Below are 23,005 nucleotides of genomic sequence, written 5' to 3'. Positions count from 1 at the left end.
ATTGCCAAGACTGATGTCTGAGAGTTTACTGCCTGTTTCTTTATATTTATGTATCTCATTGCCTCCATATAATATGAGCTCCTTAATATCAGAAACCAGGAGTATCCATCTATATAATCTCAAATAAAACATTACATAAATATCATGTGCTAAAACATGTTCTCACAGAATAAATCCCATTTTATTGAATGATTTGCTAGATATAGTGAGGGATGCTCAAAACATATACTACATTAAATTTATTCACAAAGATAAACTACTGAAGAGATAAAATTAATATATGAGGGAGTCATAAATACATAATAGACAATTAAAAGTACACTAAAATTATATAATCCTAGTTATAAAGCCTATGAGGAAGCATAGAGGTGAATCAATGAAGGATGAATCATTAAGGATAATAGTAGTGTAAATTTATTTAGAACTTATTATGTAACTGACAATGTGCCAAATACTTTAAATGCAATTTTTTGGTTAAACTTTGCAATGACATTAAATAGCAGGAAGTATTATTATTGCACTTTACAGTTGCAGAAAATGAGACTTGAAGTTTTTATGAAAGATAACAGAGCTAGTTTGGGATAGAGGCAGAATGCCTGATTTTCCCAAGACCCTATTTTTAACCATGTTCACCAGTGTCCAAGAAGGCTTTGAAATAATACATGAACTGAACCTCAAAATTATAAACGATGGTAGACAAGAAGAGAGAAATTTCTTAAAGAAAGGGAAAAAAACATTTTGGATAACAGGAATGGTGTTATAAAACACAGATTAGAAATGTCAGGTTTGACTACAACAGAAAGTGCAAGTAGTACATTAGAAATAAATGAGTCTGCTTAATTAGAAATTAGCCATATTTGAACCAAAGAATACTGAATGTCAAAAGATTAAGTTCTTCTGTGTCTCTGTTTTGGTCTTGACGTACATGAAAGTAATAGCATCATGCAGTAAAATATTTGGGGCACTTAACAAAATCTAGAGTCAATAGTATTATGTTGTCAAAACACTCTAGATCTTGATTCTGGATCTGACACTGCAGAGTCAAGACACAAATATTCCAGCCCTGGAATAAAAAAATCAAATATGATCTGTAGCAGAAACTATTAGTTGCAATCCCCATGTTCATTCTCTTTTTTATCTTTAGTATCAGAACTCCAATTTTTATTCTTGCATATTCCCCAACATTTGCCCCTCAGTGTTATGATGAGATTATATTCTTACCTATAAAATGTAAGGGAAACTGCTATGTTGGACTTTTAGGAAATCTTATTAAAGAGAAGAGGACATGTACTCTTCTCTTTGTTTCTTTCTGAAAATCTGCTATTGTTGCTGCCTCACCATCTTGTTACTCAACTATGAGGTGACCCTAAGAAACAATGGGAACAATCTACCGAGGATAGAGCCCATAGACATGGCTTGGGTCTTTTATGTCATTGAGCAGCAGTCATTACTAGTCCTGGACTGCCTACTTCTGAACTTAATTTTATATGAAGAGTAATTCACATTAACATGCTCACGTTAAGAGTTTTTATTTTGCTTGAAGGTCATCAAATACACATATGGTCCTGGCATAGAAGGTTCATGCAATTGAAACTTTGTTTATACAGGAAATGCAGCATAATGCAAGCTACTGCTTGGATAATTTTAGCATTACTGTTATGTGCATGCTTAATGGTTAAGATATTTTCATGATTATGTGGAAAATAGGAAAATGAAAAATGTAGTTGCACCCAGAACAGTTCATAGGCTTTTGAAAATTACCCTTGTTTTGAAGATAATAGATAATGAAACTATGCACTGAGAGTGCTTGTTCCACTTGATGGTTATTTGTAAAAAAAAAAAAAAAAAAAAAATCTGTTAATTGTTTATTACCTTTGGTTTTCACTCTTTAATTTCGACGTCAATTTTACTGATTATTTCTGTCCTGAAATATTTTACATTTGAAGTTATTTCCTTTAGAGTCTTCTTCTATTGGCACCTGCAACAAGCATTTCGATTTTTTTTTTTCTAAACCTCAGACTCTAAATTAAGGCTAATTCACTTCATTATTTGCAAACAAAGCATCAGTTCCCTGTGAATCCAGAATTAAAATGATCTGGCTATTCTGAAAATATAGCATGAGTCCACTGAAATGCTTTCATTAGAACAGATGCCAGAATTCAAGTATATTCATATGTTGCCACATAATTTTGATTTGTTACCTTCCATTTAAGTTTCAGATTGTGTATACATAAAGCAGAATCTTTAAGTACATACAAAATCTTAGTTGAATATTTTGGAAGACACTGCAAACTCATCAGAGATGATTGAGCTGGAGAAAACTGCCTAGATGTTGGTTTTCCACAGATGTACTGAGAATCATTAGTACTAGGTTATGATGAGCTCAAAAACATTTCAACTTCTCAAAATATAAACATCACTAGTAATGACATGCAAATTACAGTAATGGTGGTAAAAAGTTTTAGCACCATCATAATATTCCATTTTAAAGTGAAAACATCTGTGAAATGCAGTAATTCATTTTCGTCAACTGACTTTGCAGAGATTATTTTTCCATAGGAACATCTATTTTCTAATGAGCAAGAGCTAAAAAGCAAATAAAATTAATGATACCACATTTTATGTTCCTTATTTCAGAGTTGTGACCATTTCATCTTGTTTTTTCAATTTCTTCTTTATAAACCACAGGAAAAAAATTCATAACACAATTACATATTGGCTTCCAGCTTGGGATGGGGCCTAGAGGATAGGCACCAGAGTCATCTCAGCTTATTTTTGTCCTAGGCAACTTAGAATTTCCTTGCTTAGGCAAAAACAACATTTGGGACCCTCAAAATTCAGCTTAGCTCACTAGGGTCCTCTGTTTAACTTCAAAGTTTGGATATAGAACCATATTATAAGACAAAGAGTGATGATTTCTCCAGGATATCCTCTCCCATATATGTCTTTCCAAATCTGTGTCTATAGGAGAAATCTTGGATAGTCTGAATCCTAAAACCTATGAGATATGATAGCTTTGATCAAAATTATTGGTTAAATGAGGGGCGACTGGGTGGCTCAGTCATTAAGCATCTGTCTTCGGCTCAGGTCATGATCCCAGGGTCCTGGGATCAAGCCCCACATCGGGCTCCCCGCTCAGCGGGAAGCCTGCTTCTCACTCTCCTAATCCCCCTGCTTTGTTCCCTCTCTCGCTGTCTCTCTGTCAAAAAAATAAAATCTTAAAAAAATAATAAAAAAATTATTGGTTAAATAATAAATATATCCTCCATTATTACTCCACATAATATTTTTTTATTTTATTATGTTGTTAGTCACCATACATCATTAGTTTTTGATGTAGTGATCCATGCTTCATTGTTTTCATATAACACCCAGTGCTCCATGCAGTACATGCCCTCCTTAATACCCATCACCAGGCTAACCCATCCCCCCACCCCCCTTCCCTCTAACACCCTCAGTTTGTTTCTCAGAGTCCATAGTCTTTCATGGTTCATCTCTCCCTCCAATTACCCCCCTTCATTTTTTTCTTCCTTCTCCTAATGTCCTCCATGCTATTCCTTATGTTCCACAAATAAGTGAAACCCTATGATAATTGACTTTCTCTGCTTGACTTATTTCACTTAGCATAACCTCCTCCAGTCCCATCCATGTTGATGTAAAAGTTGGGTATTCATCCTTTCTGATGGCTGAGTGATATTCCATTGTATATATGGACCACATCTTCTTTATCCATTCATCTGTTGAAGGGCATCTCGGCTCTTTCCACAATTTGGCTATTGTGGACATTGCTGCTATGAACATTGGGGTGCATATGGCCCTTCTTTTCACTATATCTGTGTCTTTGGGGTAAATACCCAGTAGTGCAATTGCTGGGTCATAGGGTAGCTCTATTTTTAATTTTTTGAGGCACCTCCACATTGTTTTCCAAAGTGGCTGTACCAACTTGCATTCCCACCAACAGTGTGAAAGGGGAACATTCCCCTTTCTCCACAACTTCTCCAACATTTGTTGTTTCTTGCCTTGTCAATTTTTGCCATTCTGCTGGAGTAAGGTGGTATCTCAGTGTGGTTTTGATTTAAATTTCCCTGATGGCTAACGATGATGAACATTTTTTCATGTGTCTGTTAGCCATTTGTATGTCTTCTTTGGAGAAGTTTCTGTTCATGTCTTCTGCCCGTTTTTTGACTTGATTATTTATTTTTTGGGTGTTGAGTTTGAGAAGTTCTTTATAGATCTTGGATACCAGCCCTTTATCTGTAGTGTCATTTGCAAATATCTTCTCCCATTCTGTGGGTTGCCTCTTTGTTTTGTTGACTGTTTCCTTTGCTGTGCAGAGACTATGGACTCTGAAAACAAACTGAGAGTTCTAGAGGGGAGGGCGGTGGGGGGATGGGTTAGCCTGGTGATGGGTATTAAAGAGGGCACGTATTGAATGGAGCAGTGGGTGTTATACACAAACAATGAATCATGGAACACTACATCAAAAACTAATGATGTAATGTATGGTGATTAACATAACATAATAAAAATAAAAAGATAAAAAGCGTCTGTACTCCACATAATATTAATCAGATTTGATCCATGGATATTTCTTTTTTAACTGTATCCTTAAAAATTTATTTTATTTGATTTGATTTATTTCATCATGATAAGTGTACTCTTTAATCCCTATCCCATAGTTCCCCCATTCCTCCCACCCCCTCCCCTCTGGTAACCATCATTTTGTTCTCTATAGTTAAGAATCTGTTTCTTGGTTTGTCTCTGGGTATTTCCATCAATGTATTGCAAAAGTCAGCATTTTATCTTACTTCTGACAATAAATTAAGAAGCCTATTTTGAGCATTTTACTTATACTATGCTGGAACACCTAAAGAAAACCACTGTGAGGCATATTTACATACAATGCAGGGACCACACAAAGTTAATCCAAAAACAATGATTGTGCATGAGATGTTGTCGTATAGGCTTTTTTTTTTTTTTTTCTTCACAAGCTGTGCTTTTATTTCATATATTTCCTTCCTGAAAACTTTAGGAACCACTTTTTAAATAATAAGGAATTCTATCAGCACACATTGTGGCATTGTGAATAGATTTCTTTAGCCTGTCATGAGGAAGAAGGTAATGAGGGACAGTTCAGTTTTTCCTGAATCTTAACAAAGAAAATTATCTAGAAACTACAGCTGTCATATATTATGCCTTCATTACTAGGAGGAATGTAATTGAGTGAGAACACTAGTCATAGAAATGACTTTGGAAACACAGTGTTTGAAATAGTCATCCCTGCCTAAGGAGCAGAGAAGGCATTTCTTCCTGGAGCACATTGTCCTGGCAGAGGTAATAACTTTCACCTTTGTACATGTTGTCTCTGATCTGGGCAGGTTGCCACAGATTTCCATTAGGATCTGAGAAGGAGGAAAATCCTATTGCCCTCTTTTTGGGGGACAAAGATAACAATGTTTAAGGAAATCCTTAAAACTTTTACAAACTGCTTTCCCAGAAATTTTTAGATATTATGTTGAATTTTGAAATGCATGATGACTAGCAATATAGTAAACTGAAAGTTTTTCCTTATAAATTAGGAGATAGAAGCTTTTTATATCTGCTAGAACATAATAGATTACATTTAATCGTGCAACATGGATTTTTAAATTTTTTTAAAAAGCCATTACTTAAAAAACTAAAAATGCGACTCAGCCACAAAAAAGAATGAAATCTTGCCTTTGCAATGACATGGGTGGAGCTAGAGAGTATTATGCTAAGTGAAATAAATCAGAAAGACAAATACCATATGATTTCACTCATATGTGGAATATATAAAACAAAACAAATGAGCAAAAGGAAAGAGAGAGAGAGAGGCAAAACAAGAAACAGACTCTTAACTATAGAGAACAAATTGATGGTTACCAGAGGGGAGGTTGGCGGGGGGATGGGTTAAATAGGTGGATGGGAATTAAGGAGGGCACTTGTTGTGATGAGCACTGGATGTTGTATGAAAGTGTTTCATCAGTATATTGTACACCTGAAACTAATATTACACTTTTTGTTAACTAACTAAAATTTAAATAAAAACTTAAAACCAAAACTAAAAATGGGAAATTTCTGTAATGATTATTATTTTTAGTTAAAAAAAGAATTCTCATAGAAACAGAGAATAGAATGGTAATTACTAGGGGCTGTGGGGAAATGGAGTGGTAGTAGTCAAAGGGTACAAACTTCCAGTTATAAGATTAATAAGTTCTGGGGTTTTGATGTACTGCATGGTGATTATACCTAATAATATTGTATTATATACTTAAAAGTTGCTTAAAAAGTAATATTTTCCTTTTTCTTTTATTTAATTTAAATTCAATTAATTAACATATATTATTAGTTTCAGAGGTAGCGTTCAGTGATTCATCAGTCTTATACAATACCCAGGGCTCATTACATCACATACCCTTCTTAATGTCCATCACCCAGTTACCCCATCCCTCCCACCCCCCTCCACTCCAGCAACCCTCAGTTTGTTTCCTGAGATTAAGAGTCTCTTATGGTTTGTTTCCCTCTCTGATTTCATCTTATTTTATTTTTCCCTCTCTTCCCCTATGATCCTCTGTTTTGTTTCTTAAATTCCACATATCAGTGAGATCATATGATAATTGTCTTTCTCTGATTGACTTATTTCACTTAGCATAATACCCTCTAGTCCATCCACGTCATTGCAAATGGCAAGATTTCATTTTTTTGGTGGCTGAGTAGTATTCCATTATATATATATACATACCACATCTTCTTTATCCATTCATCTGTTGATAGATATCTGGGCTCTTTCCATAGTTTGGCTATTGTGGACATTGCTGCTCTAACATTAGGGTGCATGTGCCCCTTCTTTTCAGTACATCTGTATCTTTGGGGTAAATATCCACTACTGCAATTGCTGGGTTGTAGGGTAGCTCCATTTTCAACTTTTTGAGGCACCTCCCTACTGTTTTCCAGAGTGGCTGCACCAGCTTGCATTCCCACCAACAGTGTAAGAGGGTTCCCCTTTCTCCGCATCCTCACCAACATCTGTCCTTTCCTGACTTGTTAATTTTAGCAATGCTCAAGAGTAAATTTTAAATGTTCTCACTACAAAAAAGAAATGGTAATTATGTGACAGGATGGCAGTGTTAGCTAACGCTATGGTAGTAATCATTTTGCAATATATGTTTATCAAATCAACAGGTTGTACACCTTAAGCTTACAACAACAACAACAACAAAAGGAGTTAGTTTCAAGTTATATTCTTAGAGCCTGCTTAGGTTGAATGTTTCTATCTGCCTCCCAATCTTCATGTTGAAATCCTAACCCCAAGGTGATGTTTATAGGAGGGAGAGCATTTGGGAGGTGATAGGTCATGAGGGCAGAGCCCTCATGAATGAGATTAGTACTCTTATAAAAGAGAACAGAGAAAGCTCTTTTGCTATGAGGTTACAGAGAAGTAAAGACAGACTTCTAGGCAGAGAGCCCTCAGGGGACAGCAAATCTGCTGAAACTGCAGATGCCATGGTCTTGACTTCCAGCCTCCAGATTGGTGAGAAATAAATGTTTGTTGTTTTTAAACCACCTAGTTTACAGTATTCTTTTTATAAGAACCCAAATGGACATGGGAAAATTATCATTTAGAAAGAAAACAGATGTGTTTAAATGTGTACAGAGCAAGTGGAAAAATATAACCTTTTGTCAAAAAATTAGACATGTTAAAGTCCACACATACATAAACCACAAGTAAAAATTTCAGTATTAGTGGATGTTACCAGTTTTTAATAATCTTTTATTTCTAAATTATTTTGTTGTATGCTATCCAAAAATAAAGATAAATATTATAAGACTAGGGTAATGTCTAGAAAGACATGCATTTCCAATTCCCCTTATGCTTCTGCATACAAAAATAATTTTGAGAGAATATAAGCAGGCTAACGAAAGTAGTAAGAAAACTGTCTACATGGGTGCTGTTATTCATTTATTATACTTAGTTGGCTATAAGCAAATTACAGTGAGAAGGTGTTAATTAAAATATTTACTTAATATAAATAAAAGTGATGAAACACTCCTTGGTACAATATGACACAATATTAAATTTTATCCAAATATTTTTTATAAAGTTTCGTTTTGTCTTGTCTTGCCTATTTGGCTGGTTAGATGAATTTTTAATTAAAAAATATTCTTTATTTCTAAATAAGCCACTTGTTAGAAACTGAAGAACTGGATATAACTTCTACTTCCACCAATGAATTATTGAACACTATAGGAACTAGTGCACTCCTCTATAAACAAATAGCAAACTAGATAAAATATATGCAGCAATGATTTGCTAATTTTAGACAAAGACACTATAAGAGTATGATACCTGAGAAAAGAGAAAGAAATAGAATGGACAGTTACATTTGCATAATTTATTACCTGGAGTAGATTCCAGACCCAGTGCAGGTAGGGAGAATGAAACACAGCCCTATGGTTTCACCTGGGTTGAGGAGAAAGAAGAGTTCAGAGATGCTGAAAATTTGCATGACAAAGTCACAAGAAGCTGGTGCCTCACAGTGAAAGAGATCTAGAAATCTTCTAGGAGGGGTTGCTGAAGATGTTGTCTGAGTGCTGATGTAAACACATGAGAGAGGAAACCCTCCTAGCTGCACAAAGAACCACCAGAGAGCAGCAGGATGAACAATTCTCAGAGATCAAACAAGGCTGGAGTCATCTGTGTTCCTAGGGTGTAGAGATCTTTATATATGGGGCATGGGGAAGAGTCTTCAGGAATATGCCTTCCAAAAGGGGTTAAATTGACCCAGAATAAAAGCTGCCCTGGAACCACTACTAAAATAAAAACAAAAACTTTAAAAGGAGGCCTCACAAAGACCAAATACAGCTGCAAATAATTGAGCCATGGACTCGAATTAATCTTAATGCTCATTAAAGGAATACAACAAATGCCTGAAGCTGAAACTGTAAAATTCCAATATCTGAACTTCAGTAAAACATTGTCAATATGCAAAAAGCAGGAAGATACAACTAATGGCTGGAAATAAAAATAATAGCAATCAATAGAAATAACCCAGAAATGGTGAGGATGATGGAATGAGTAGACATAATAAATCTTGTAAATAGAGTCAAAGATATAAAGGAAAATATACACATAATTGGGAAAGAAATGAAAAGCATTAAAAAGACCAAATAGAACTTTTAGAGATGAAAAAGAGTATCTGAAATGAAAAATACATTATATGATATCAAAAGAAGACTAGACACTTGCAGAAGAAAAGGCCAGTGAACTTAGAGAAATAGAAATAGAATTTATACAAATGAAGCATGACAAGAAAAAGACTAAATATAAATGAATATAGCTTCTGCAAACAGTGGAATATCAAGCAGAAATATATACATGTAACTAGACTATTAGAAGGAAATAAAGGAGAGGAAGGAAAAAAATAGTAAATTACTTAAATAATAGCCAGAAGTTTTCCAAATATGTTGAAATCTATATCCCACAGATCTAAGAAAGTCAACTAAATCCGAGCAGAGGAAAAATAAGTAAAACCACATAAATATATATCATAATAAAATTACTGAAGAAAACAGATAAATATATATCATAATAAAATTACTGAAGAAAACAGATAAATATATATCATAATAAAATTACTGAAGAAAACAGATAAAATACAATCTGGAAAATAGCTAGGGGGAGAAGAAATAAAAACTTTCAAAAATGAAAAATATGTGGGTAAATATAATAGACATATTTTATTTTAAGTCTATTTTAAAGATAATTGAGAAAATAGTAAAACATGAGATTTATAACGTGTAAAATGAAAGTGCATGAAAACTATTATAAAATATTTGGAGGGGAAATGTAAGGATATGCTATGTTTCTAACAGTACATGTGAAGTTGTGGGTAGACTGAAAAGTTACAGATATATATTATAAAACCTAGAGCAAACATTGAGAAAATACCTGAAAAAACAAGAGTGATGATGAAATTGATCATTAAAAAACATAGTTAATTCAAAAGAAATCAAGGAAAGAGGGAAGAAGGAACAAAAAATAGAAGTAGAAAATAAAAAGCAAGATAGCAGATTTAAACATAACCATATAATAATTACCCTAATATGGATTGTATAAACAGGCAAATAAAATGTTAAAGATTGTCTAGTAGGTAAAAAATCAATACCCAACTTTATCTTCTACACAAGAGTGGTAACTTATAAAATGACAAAGTTGGAAAAATATTAAATTCATTCCTAATCCAAAGAAAGCTGGAGTTGTTATATTAGTATAAGAGAAAGTAACTTACCAAACATGGAATATTAATAGGGATGAAGAAGGACATTTCACAATAAAATATGGGACCAATTTATCAAGAAGACAAGCCTAAGTCTATAGGAACATAACAACAGAGTTCAAAATAAATGAAGGAAAACCTGACAGAACTGAAAGGAAAATAGATAAATCCACAAGTATAGTTACAGTTATGAACATTCCTCTTTTAGTAATTGGTAGGCAAGTAGACCAAAACAATGAATAAAACTGTGAAAGACTTGAAGAACAATAAAAACCAACTTGTTCTAACTGACATTTAGGACACTTGTAGTATACCCCAGCTGACATTCTTTTCAAATATATGTGGAACTAGCACACAGATGAACCATATTCTGGGCCAGTTATGCCTCAGCTTTGAAGGACTGAAATCATAGACCACATTCTTTCTGATTACCATGGAATTAAACTAAAAATCAGTAATGAATAATTATTTGGAAAACCCCCCAAATGTTAAAATTAAAAGATGTACTTTTAAATGAAAAAGAAATCACAACAGAAATTAGAGGTATAATGAGATGAATTAGTATGAAAAGAAACATCATATTAAAATTTGTGAAACACAAATAAAACATTGCTTTGAAAGATATAAAGATAACTATAACATGAACTGCTTATATTAGAAAAGAAGAAAGCCTTGGGATCTACCTAAAGTTTTTCGTATGAGCATTGGAAAAGGAAAACAAATTGAGCAACAAAACAAACTACATAGTATTGATTGTAACACAAAGTATGAAATAAATGTATGAGTCCATCCTGATATAAATAAATAATATACTGAATGAATAAAGAGAGTGAAAAAGAAAATCTTCCTTAGAAAAGATTGCCAAATAATATATCTAGGTAGTCTTCTCTCTAGGAGGTGGAGATTAATCACCTTCCCTAATCTCCATGCTACCTGAGTGGAGCTTGTCTTAGTGATTCACTTTGAAAGAACAGAGTATGAAAACAGAAAGTAACTTTGGAAGGAATAGACCTGGGAGATATATCTTAACACTACCTTAACCATGTGATAAAGGTTAACCTCCCTCATGGTATCATTCATGTTGACATTTTTGTACCTCTCTGATATTATGTGATGAGAGGGGCACCTTACCTCTTGATCTTCTTCCTCCAAATTCTGGAAACATAAACTCTGTCCAAACATAAAAAGACCAGCAGAGAGGGTCACCTGGGTGGCTCAGTCAGTTGGGTGTCTGCCTTTGGCTTGGGTTGTGATCCTGGGGTCCTGGGATCAAGCCCTGTTTTGGGCTTCCTGCTTGTCAGGGAGTCTGCTTGTGTCTCTCCCTCTGCCCCTCCCTTCTGCTTGTGCTCTCTCTCAAATAAAATCTTAAAAAAAAAAAAAAAAAGATCATCAGAGAAACATAAACAGAGATATTTTACAAAATAACTGACTAAGGTGTCTTCAAAACAATCAAGATCATGAAAAACAAGGAAAGACAAAGAAATTGTTACAGATCTGAGGAGACTAAGGAAACATGAATGAATGCAATGTGGTATCTTGGATTGGAACCTGGAAGAAAAATGGCATTACATGTGAAACTGGTGAAATCCAAGAATGCTTAGAGTTTAGGTAATAGTAATGACCCAATGTTGATCTCTTAGTTTTGACAAATATACCACAGTAATGGAAGATCTTAACATTGGGGGAAGCTGAATACAGAATATAGAGGGACAGTCTTTACTGTCTTTTCTAAATCTAAAATATTCTAAATACAACATTTATTTTTTTAAAAAAAGAAAGCCATTAAGCTATATTATTATAAGACACAGGTCGTTAGGCCAAAGAATATTACTAGAGATAATAAGACCATTACTTATTTATAAAGGAGACTTTTAATTGAGAGAACATAATCCTAAGTATTCTTGCACTTTAAATAATAGAATTCAAAATACCTGGAGCAAAACTTGTTAGAACTGAAAGGAGAAATAGACAAATCCACAATTATAGTCAAAGATTTAGTAATTCTAGCTTAATAATTGATAGGATAAGTAGACAGAAAATCAATAAAGATGTAGAAGACTTGAATAACTATCAAACAAATTTACCGATGAATAAATCACTTTTGAGAATCTTAGACCAACACCTTGTACCTTGATGGGAAAACAGAAAAGGCTGAAGATGCAGACAACTAGCTTTTTATAGAAAAATTATTAGAATTCTGTAGCATTTGGCTTCACAAGAACCCCACAAAGAATTTGATATAGTTTGCATGAAATTTAGATTGCATGGGAATCTAATATCCAATTCATGTCTAAAAAGTATTCAGGAAAAAGAATGGCTGAAATGGCCTCTGTAGTTGAGTAAAGTGCTGGAATAATAGTCTATGGCTTCATTCCTGAAGACTAGAAGTAGGCTCTGCAGATAGGAACTAGGCTGGGTTATTTTAAAAGAATCCCATCCAAGAATGACAAGTGACATCAGCAGAAAGAAGATAGAGTTTACTACTGTGCATAAAATCTGAGATGGAAATGATATGAATTAGGCAGCCAGATGAAAAGCAGAGGACGAGCGACATGTTACTTAGGGAACTTTCCAGTGTGAAAATGTTTGGGAAAATTACAAGGGCACTCCTGTTGGTGTGCAACCTCAGAAGTTCCCCAGGTAAAATCTGAAACTGACCCCCACACACTGAGAGCAAGGAAAGACTGAAGAAAATGGCAGACCACTCCAGATTGGTAGGTGGCAGGTTTAAGAACCAAGGTAACGGGCGCCTGGGTGGCTCAGTTGGTTAAGCGACTGCCTTCGGCTCAGGTCATGATCCTGGAGTCCCTGGATCGAGTCCCGCATCGGGCTCCCTGCTCGGCAGGGAGTCTGCTTCTCCCTCTGACCCTCCCCCCTCTCATGTGCTCTCTCTCTCTCATTCTCTCTGTCTCAAATAAATAAATAAAATCTTTAAAAAAAAAAAAAAAAAAAAAAAAAAAAGAACCAAGGTAACTTACAGCTGAGGTTTGTCTTGGGTGACCCCAAGTTGAGTAGGTCTCATCACCCACCCACCAGAATCTTGAGTTTATATAGAGACCTTAAGTGGATTTAGCCAAATATACTGTTCAGATAGTATCAAAAACATACTGTTCTCTCAAGGCTGTATCCTTAGAACAGCTCTAGCTATGGGAATGTTGGATAGAAAGTACATTCCAAGGACCAGGAGGGGGTAAGGAGCGTCCAAATGCCTGGGTCCAGCTCACAGGTCAACTGGTGGTTACATCTTCTCGATGACCTCTTCCAACAACCCCACATGAGAAAGCATTAGTTTTGTACACCATCCTATCACAGGGAGTCAACACCACACCATAATAATATCAGTCAAGGAAATTTTTCATGCCTCTAAGTTCTTCACTGACCCACCAATCTTTTCTCTGATCACAAAACTATTCCTTTTGTCATTCATTTTACCATTCTTGATATGAGAAATAAAGAGAAATTAATACAAATAATACAAACTTTTAACAAGACTATGCCACCACTGTTCACAGTATAAGCATCTAATGTCATGCTTCTTATGCCTACAAGAATAAAACAGCTTTGATGAACTTTTAAAAATATTATCTTAAACTCTTGAGGAATCAAAACATGCTGGAAAAAAACTGATGAAACTGCAAAAAAAAAAAAAAAAGTACCCAAGTCATCTTTCAAGACAAGAAGGAACAGACTACCATGATTAGAGAAATTAGGGGCACCTGGGTGGCTCAATTGGTCAAGCATCTGACTCTTGATTTTGGCTCAGGTCATGATCTCAGGGTCATGAGATCAAGCCCCATATGGGGCTCTGTGCTGCGGGGCATGGAGGCTGGTTAAGATTCCCTCTTTGCCCCTCCCCCCTTCCTCTCTCTCTAAGAAAGAAAGAGAGAGAGAAAGAGAAAGAAAGAAAGAAAGAAAAGAAAGGAGAAAAGGTAAACCATGAAGTCGATGAAGTTTTAGTTGTAGGGAGCTTCCACAAGTGTCAAAGGTTTGTGATTGTCTTGGACAAAGAAAGTGCCTGGTAAACTGTTGGAATTACTTCCATATCTGCCTGGTTTTCAACAGCCACCTTCCTGCTTCCTATTAGCACCCCCCTCCCATCTCCACATCCATCTCTGTAGGAGAAGAGTATGGATGGTGAGGATCTAGCCCCACTGCACCACCTTCTTCAAAAACAGATATATGGACTATGCCAAAAGAAATACATTCGGAGTAAAAACTGGAAGAGTAAGTTAGGAATGTAATATTGTGAAAAATAAATCACGATGCTGTTGTTTTTCCTAAACTTCCTTTAATGTTAAAAAAAAATTAACAAAGCTAGAAGAAAAAGTTTGAATTATTTTCTCTTCTCTCAATAGAATATATTACAAAATAGTTGACATATGAAAAGACAACCAAATTATAAAGAATCAACAATTTTAAGATAGAGGTACTCTAAGGTTATATCAGGTATAGTAAATTATAATAATGTTAATATATTTGTGTTTTGTTAATATTTACTTTTTCCAGTTTTTTAAAAAAATGTCTAATTTGGTTTTAACTTATTTTTTATTTTAAGTAAATATCTCTCATATAGTTAACCTTGTTCATAACTCATTATTCCTCTTAAAACGAGTTTTCCAAATTATATAATTTTATGGTCCCATATATCTAGATCCTAACGGAAAGGAAGATGGATAATATAGAGTCGCACCACACTTAGAAAAAAATGAGTCAATCTTTACTGAAATTATACAAATTAATGCCTGATAAAAATAACACCCACATTTTGTGTTGCCCTCGTGAAAGATCATCTGAATGAATAGGTGAAAATCATCAAAATTGTATCATTATGTAGCAAACTTGTTCAAGATGAGGCTCTATAGTTGCATGGTAGGGAGTATTTATAATAAGCATACCCTTGGATGTGATTATAATGAAAGCTAGGTGTTAGACTAGTTTTTCCACAGCCATGCATTAGAAATTTTTTTAAAAGTTTGATATATAATTATGTGTGTGTGTGTGTGTTTTGTGTACACATTCAGCTGTACTGTCCTTTTAGTTTCTGAATAAATATGCCTCTACCTCAGGGCCTTTGCTCTTGCTCTCCTTGAAAATGTTTACAGCAAATCTTTGCATAGATGGCTCCCTCATATCATTCAGGTGTCAATTCACTTCTTACCTTTCAGAGAGGCTTTTCTTATTATACAAACTAAAGACAGTGTTTTCCATGCCCAATCATTGTCTACCCTCTTTCGCTGCTTTATTTTGCACTTAGAATTTCTCCTTATCTGAAAATGTCTTTTTTTTCTTTACTTATTATCTCTCACCCTCTATACCTGAATGGTCCTATACAGAGACACTAACTACTTGTGACTATTTAAATTTTATAAATTAAATAAAATTTAAAGTATAATATTTTGGTTACATTACCCACATTAAATCTAAATTTAAGGTTCTTCTGCTTCAGTATCTAAATGTGGCTAATGGGTACCATATCAGACATACAGACTGTTTCTATTGTAGAAAATTCTATTGGGGAATGATGCTCAATCATGTCAGTGTAAAGAAATAAATCTTTGCCAATTATTTCACAGTCATATGTGTAGAGTCTGAAAGAAGACTTCACCCAGGAAGTATTCCATTATTTTTTTTTTAATAGATTAAGTAAAATCCAACACACTTCAACTTCCTCCAAGGGGGGGAAAAATGAACTACTTTGCAAATTAGCAAACAGCAGAAGAGCACAAAAACTATTAAAAATGTGAAAAATATTTCAGATCATAGGTAAACATTTAAATTTCAGAAAATCGATCTGTCATCCTTTTGCTCTCTTTCACCCACTTTCTTTCTCAAATAGACATATGTAAGGAAACGGGGCAATTATAGAAATTTTCTATTTTATATTCCCTAAAAGATATAAGAAGATGCTGCATCCATAAAAATAGAGAAAGCAGTTATGGAGAAAAATCAATTTAAGATAAAAAGTAATTACATGTAAATGGAAAACTTGATTGGTAAATGCAAGTCCTTGATTGAAGCAGTAAATAGTAGACTGATTGGTACAGAAAACTGAAGAACAAAAGTAGAACACATTCGCCTAGGGCTCAAAAAAAAAAAAGCACTGGAAGTTAAACTTGTATAAGTTTATATGAAGAACATATCTAGGAGATCCTATCTATATATAATAAGAAACAGACAGACTGGAACAGAGGTGATAATTTAAAATGTCAAGTAGCAATAGAAGGAAACTCTTGGTTTGAAGGAAAATCAGAGTCGTCAGAGTTCCAGATAGAAATTAATTAAAAGAAATAAGTTGTTTAAAAAAATTGAATTTTGAAGAAGGATGTAAAAAAGTTCTAAAGCTTACACCCCTATACTCTAACACACCCCAAAAATACTTTTTATAGAAAAAAAATAAGCCTTTTCTGTCACAATAAATAAATGAACAAATAGAGAAACATCTATAGAGATTTCCTTTTTGGTGGGAAGAGTACCAAGGAGGCGAATTGTGAGAATTATGAAAAGGAATTCTGTAGCCACTCAACTGTAGTCATTGACAATAACAATTTTAAAGTAAGCTTTGGCTTCCACCCAGTTTGAGACTTCCAGACAAAGTAAATTGTTTATTCTATTAAGACTCCAAAAGGAGCAACAATTAATGGCAGTTGCACAGATTCCACTCTTCCTGGAGTGCTTAGGGATAGGTGGATACGTAGAGAGCCATGTTTCTGATTTCTGTCAGATTTCTAATTGTTCAGGAAGGGTAAGGAAATTAAGTGTTTTGATTATCAAGAAGCAGTCTCCTGAAGTATTTTCAGACCCATTTTTAATGTTTCTTTCCACTCACCTTTTATGTAAGAAGATTGGGCATTTATAACAAGCCTGATAGCCGCCATAGTCAGTGGATTGTGGTAGTAGACCCTACAGGTGAAGTTTCAAATATTCAATTTAAGAATTTACACTACCTTATAACCTTCATGAAAGAAGACTTTTATAGACCAGGGCATTTGTGTAGCCAGATCAATTGTTTCATCTCCTAGTTAGACATTAGGCAAGTAAGTGGAAGATGAACCAAAAACCAACAAATACAATGACAGAAACTTCCCACTGCCTCTCTTTTATCATTTAAGGAAAATGCATTATTATCTCCTTTAAGAAGAAATCCAGAGGCAGGGTGATTCATTTGAGGGTTAAACTCCTTTATCTTGGATCCAGGATTTTTCTGTCCAGCCATTGTCAGCTCTGACCTCGGGCCAGCTCCTCTTGTATCACTAAAATTCTTGTAGCTTCAGGCATCATTTACTGACACAATAGCATTCATTGAAGGAAAAGAGACTATATCTTCCTGTGTGTGTTCCTTTTTATGAGTCTGGAAACCTTTTCCAGAAGCACCCAGTAAGTGTCCTCTTTTATCTAATTCACTGGAATTGTGTCACGTTCTAATTTCTAAAGCAATCATTGGCAAGGGGAATGAGATCCCAGGATTGTCTTCAGCCTCTCAGCTGGAAATAGAGTTACTCAAAACTGTTTACCTGTAAAAGTCTATGGTTTAATTAAAAAGAAAGAGGGAAGTTGGTGTTGAATAGGCAGCTAACAGTGCTGCTCTACTACCCAAACGCCAAAACTAGTTTACAATAATAAATGGCACTTGCAGCAAAAAGCTGCTTGAACCAATGGAGTGTTTTGAAAACCTATTTTGTTGCAGAGTAACTGCTGGCTTGGTCTCCCTTCTGTCAGTTGAGTATTGATAAACAGTAGCTGGGCTGTGGTTGTTTTGGACTTCTGTGAGCCTAACGACATATGGCAGCACTACAGGGCTTAGAGGACAGGAAATTGCTATTTATAGACTCAAATAGAGAGACAGGCAGTAGTACCAGGAATCAGTAGGTCTCTGGAGTTGAGATAGCCTCCACTTTTCTGACAGATGACACCGTACAGGGCAGAACCAACCTACTGGTCCCCTGAAGCTTTTATCTAGTTAGGCTCACTAGATGCCATAGTGAATTTTGAAACTAAAATGGATTGAGGGTTAGAGAGCTGAATTTACATTTCAGAGAGGATCATTCTCCCAGCAAAACAATGGTTGAATTGTATAGGGTGAGAAATTGGTGTGAAGATTTTTCTTGTTGTAAGAACAAGTCAATAAAATTGTTGACTAAAATATCATGTGTATATATATATATATATGCTTGTGTGCATATATGTATGTTGTGGATGTATCTTTATATATGTATGTACATATATCTTTGGTATGAGTCAAAGAGCAGTTCAAGGTCACGAAGTCCTTCAGTTTGGTGTCTATAAATCTAGTGCAAGTTCTGTAGCTGCAAGCCTATTTAGTAATGTACCCCAGTGTATAAAGTCATGAGAGTATTGGCCTGGACTCACCTCATGCATTATTTTATACATACAGTATAAAGGAAAAACATAGTATTTATTTAAAGACATTGTACACTATAAGCCTTTATGTTTTAGTCAGAACTTTTAAAAATTATGTCAAGATACTTTTTAGAAAAAAAATTCAGTTGAATTTGGCAGTATAATATAAAATAACAAGTCTAATCAGTTTACATAACAAAAGACTAAATTGGTGGAAAGTTCTTCTTGCCTTCAAAAACAATTTAAGTAATATTGCACTTATCTTCCATTATAAAGATGAAATGAAAGCTTAATTTTCAAAATTTGATTGTATTTTGTTCCCTAGTATTCAACAATAATCAGAGTAACTATGAGTGTCAAATTTATGCTTTTGATTTCTATCCACTTTTTTTTCTATTTCTTATGCAAAAGAGTAAGCTAATTAGACGCTATTTTTGACCCTTTACACTTAGATACTTTATGCACTTTGCAGAGGTATTGTGAATATAAGAAATCATTCGGGTATGACTTGGGCCTTTAATTGTTGTCATGAGAACAAAATATTGAATGATTATTCTGAGTCATTTATTTATGTTTCACTAATAGACACTGAAAAGAATAGAAAAGATAGCAATCTACAGAAAAATGGTATACTATTCAGCATATACACACTAAACAGAAGTCATTTGGGGAAGTATCACTTAATTAACTGAGGTTTTATCACTATTAGTTTCTTGTAAATGGGAAATATTAAAAATGTATCAAGCAGAACATTAAAGAACAATGAAAAGAGAAATTTATCTGAAATGACACAAATAATCTTAATATAATACATGCTTAAATATTATACATATTGTAGTATATTTACAATAATCTAGGTGTCTTGTGTAACAAAGATAATTTGAATTGCTATCTCTAAGGAATAAACACAACTAAGAACATTGTGAAAAATAAATTGAATGTTGCAGATGATTATTCATCCCATTTGTCATGTTAGTCTAGATAAACTATTAAATTAATTTTATAAGAACTAATAAATACTAAATATCAGTACTTGCTGGGTATTCTCTGTTGAAATAGCCATACGCTCTATATTTTTTATAGTGCTCCATAGATTAAAAAAAAAAATCACCTATTGGCTATATTGAACTTCCACCGCAGAAGGGTTGTATACATGCAGTGAGATTGAGTTATGATGTATAAGCCGGAATAATAGAGAAAAAAAAACTTGTTATTAATGTAGGTTTCTAAAAATGTACTGAATGTAACAATTTAAATGTGACTTTCCAAATAAGCAAAATAATATTAGACTGATTTTTATGCCATCTCAAAAAATTTTTTTTAAATTTTATTTTATTGTGTTAATCACCATACATTACATCATTAGTTTTTGATGTAGTGTTCCATGATTCATTGTTTTCATATAACACCCAGTGCTCCATTCAATATGTGCCCTCTTTAATACCCATCACCAGGCTAACCCATCCCCCCAACCCCCTCCCCTCTAGAACCCTCAGTTTGTTTCTCAGATTCCATAGTCTCTCATGGTTCATCTGCCCTTCTGATTTCCCCCTCTTCATTTTTCCCTTCCTACTATCTTTTTTTTTTTTTAACATATAATGTATTATTTATTTCAGAGGTACAGGTCTGTGATTCATCAGTCTTACACAATTCACAGCTCTCACCATAGCACATACCCTCCCCAAAATTTCTTAACTTTAATGATAACTCAGCACATATTTATTAAATACTGTGTATTCAGAACTAAAATTTGAATGCATAAGCAATATAATTTGTGGAACATAAATGGTTAAAACTGCAGCTATACAATTCATTCACTCCTTTTATCTGAAGAAGTGGGAGTGGGACTCCTGGTCTCGTCTTCTTATAAACATACTAATGGCAGATCATCTGGAAAAAAAAAAATTTAGCAGAAAAATGCTAATCTATAGACTGCTTATAGCAGATAGGATTACTTATAGTGAAAATAGTTGGAATCTGTGATTTATGGTGAATGACTTGTTAAAAAATGTCACACAAATTATGTAAATAAATATAAAATGAAGAGGTTTCATAACCTAAATGACTTCTTCATACAAATGAGGTGATTCCACATCTCTCTTAAAAATCTTAGTGTAGTCCTAGTGCATCTGATGTGAAAGAAAAGAACCTGGGGAACCAACCTGAGCATCCTGGACATCTCTCTGCCTCTTGGTTTAATTGTCAGTAGTTTGTTAAGAGCTCTGGTTCTTGTCAGGATTTCACTATTGTTTATATTATCTTACTTTGCTCTCAGGCACTTACTGTGAAATTTGGTTCGTAAAGGACAACACACATGTGCAATATTAATGTACCACTATCTGAAAATAGTTGGTCTGCTCAAATTATCCTTTGTTTAAATTCCAAACAGTGATTTTAAAATTTTGTTTTAACTTAACGTCTTACGTAAGTTAGACAACATAGCATTGTGGGTAAGTTGAAGATTGTGGTATCAGGCTGAGTTCAAAATAGGCTTAATCACTTAAGGGAAATAGATCTACTTTGGCTTTACTTTTCATTTTGGTGAAATGGATATGTTACCAGGACCTCATATATTTGTTTGACGATTTTTATAACCTATCATAAATAAAGCATATAAAATAATGTTATAATTGTTAGATATTATTCCATTTAGATTTTATTGTTATCCAAGAATTTTATCTCTCCAGAATAACCTGAAATTATTCCTTTTAGAGATATATTAAAATAAATATTTTATGAATATTGGACAAGAAAGTTTGCTGAACAAAACATATTTACATATATATTTATATGTATTATTTAAATTATTTATACAACTGTTATTTATCATCAATTTTGTGTGATATACTGAAGAATTCAAATATATTTGAGTTGGCTTTTTTCTTTATACCTACATTTTTTTTTAATTTTTTAATTTATTTTTTTTATTATGTTAATCACCATACATTACATCATTAGTTTTGATGCAGTGTTCCATGATTCATTGTTTGTATATAACACCCAGTGCTCCATGCAGTACGTGCCCTCTTTAATACCCATCACCAGGCTAACCCATCTCCCCACCCCCCGCCCCTCTAGAACCCTCAGTTTGTTTCTCAGAGTCCATAGTCTCTCATGGTTCGTCTCTCCCTCCGATTTCCCCCCCTTCATTTTTCCCTTCCTACTATCTTATCTTCTTCTTCTTTTTTTACCTACATTTTTAAAAAAGATTTATATATTTATTTGAGAGAGAGAGAGCATGAGTGGTGGGATGAGCACAGGGAGAGGTAGAGAGAATCCTTGAGCAGACACCCCACTGAGTGCAGAGCCCGATGTGGGGCTGGATCCCAGGACCCTGAGATCATGACCTGAGCCAAAACCAAGACTTGGCTGCTTAACTGACTGAGCCACCCAGCCACCCCTCTTTATATCTACATTTTTATTTGTATGTTTTCCTGCTATACTCAGCTCATATTATTAGGGATTGTAGAAAAGAGCTAACAGTATGCAAGGAGTCATGTTTCCCTTCCATAATACAGATTTATTGCTGGGATGTTGATGCTCATCCAAGAAATACATTTTCCAGAAATTTTCACATTTAGGAGAAGCTATGTAACTAATTATTACTAAAGAGAAAGAGGCAAAATAACATGTATCCCTTCAGACCACAGTTGTAAAGATGTAGTTTTTCCACCATTTTTGGCTATGAGCTGACAAGAAGCAAAGACCTCTAAGGCCCTCTCATGTCACAGAGCTACAAAATGGGAGAAACCAGTAATCACAGTATTGAATGTCACCCACCGAACCCTTGCATTGAAACATTATGTGTGGTGAGAATTAACTTTTTTCTTTTTCCTATTGTGTTACTCTGTAATGTTATGTCTGTTTTTATTCTGATGAGCCTATGAGATTTGCTGGGTTATATTTTATAGCAGTTAGCAATGGTACATATTGAAACTCTATCAGATTGAAGTAATACTCTTTGTCTCTTCTAATTAGATTTATATTTGTTGTGGTGGCATGAAAATGCATCTTATAATTGGGATTGGTTATTGAGGATACTTAATGAAAGGATTCAGAATGTAAGGGCAGATAAATCAAAGACACACAGGGAGGGCGCCTGGGTGGCTCAATTGGTTAAGCGACTGCCTTCGGCTCAGGTCATGATCCTGGAGTCCCTGGATCGAGTCCCGCATCAGGCTCCCTGCTTGGCAGGGAGCCTGCTTCTGCCTCTGACCCTCCCCCCTCTCATGTGCTCTCTCTCTCTCATTCTCTCTGTCTCAAATAAATAAATAAAATCTTTCAAAAAAAAAAAAAAAGACACACAGGGAATAACTTGGCCCATTGGAATGACTTATCTTTGCCTTATT

Source organism: Mirounga angustirostris, unplaced genomic scaffold (assembly GCF_029215605.1).
Source record: "Mirounga angustirostris isolate CCGP_5_RB_7025 unplaced genomic scaffold, mMirAng1.0.hap1 SCAF_3, whole genome shotgun sequence".
Lineage (NCBI taxonomy): Eukaryota > Metazoa > Chordata > Mammalia > Carnivora > Phocidae > Mirounga > Mirounga angustirostris.
Note: the sequence above shows the minus strand (reverse complement) of the source record.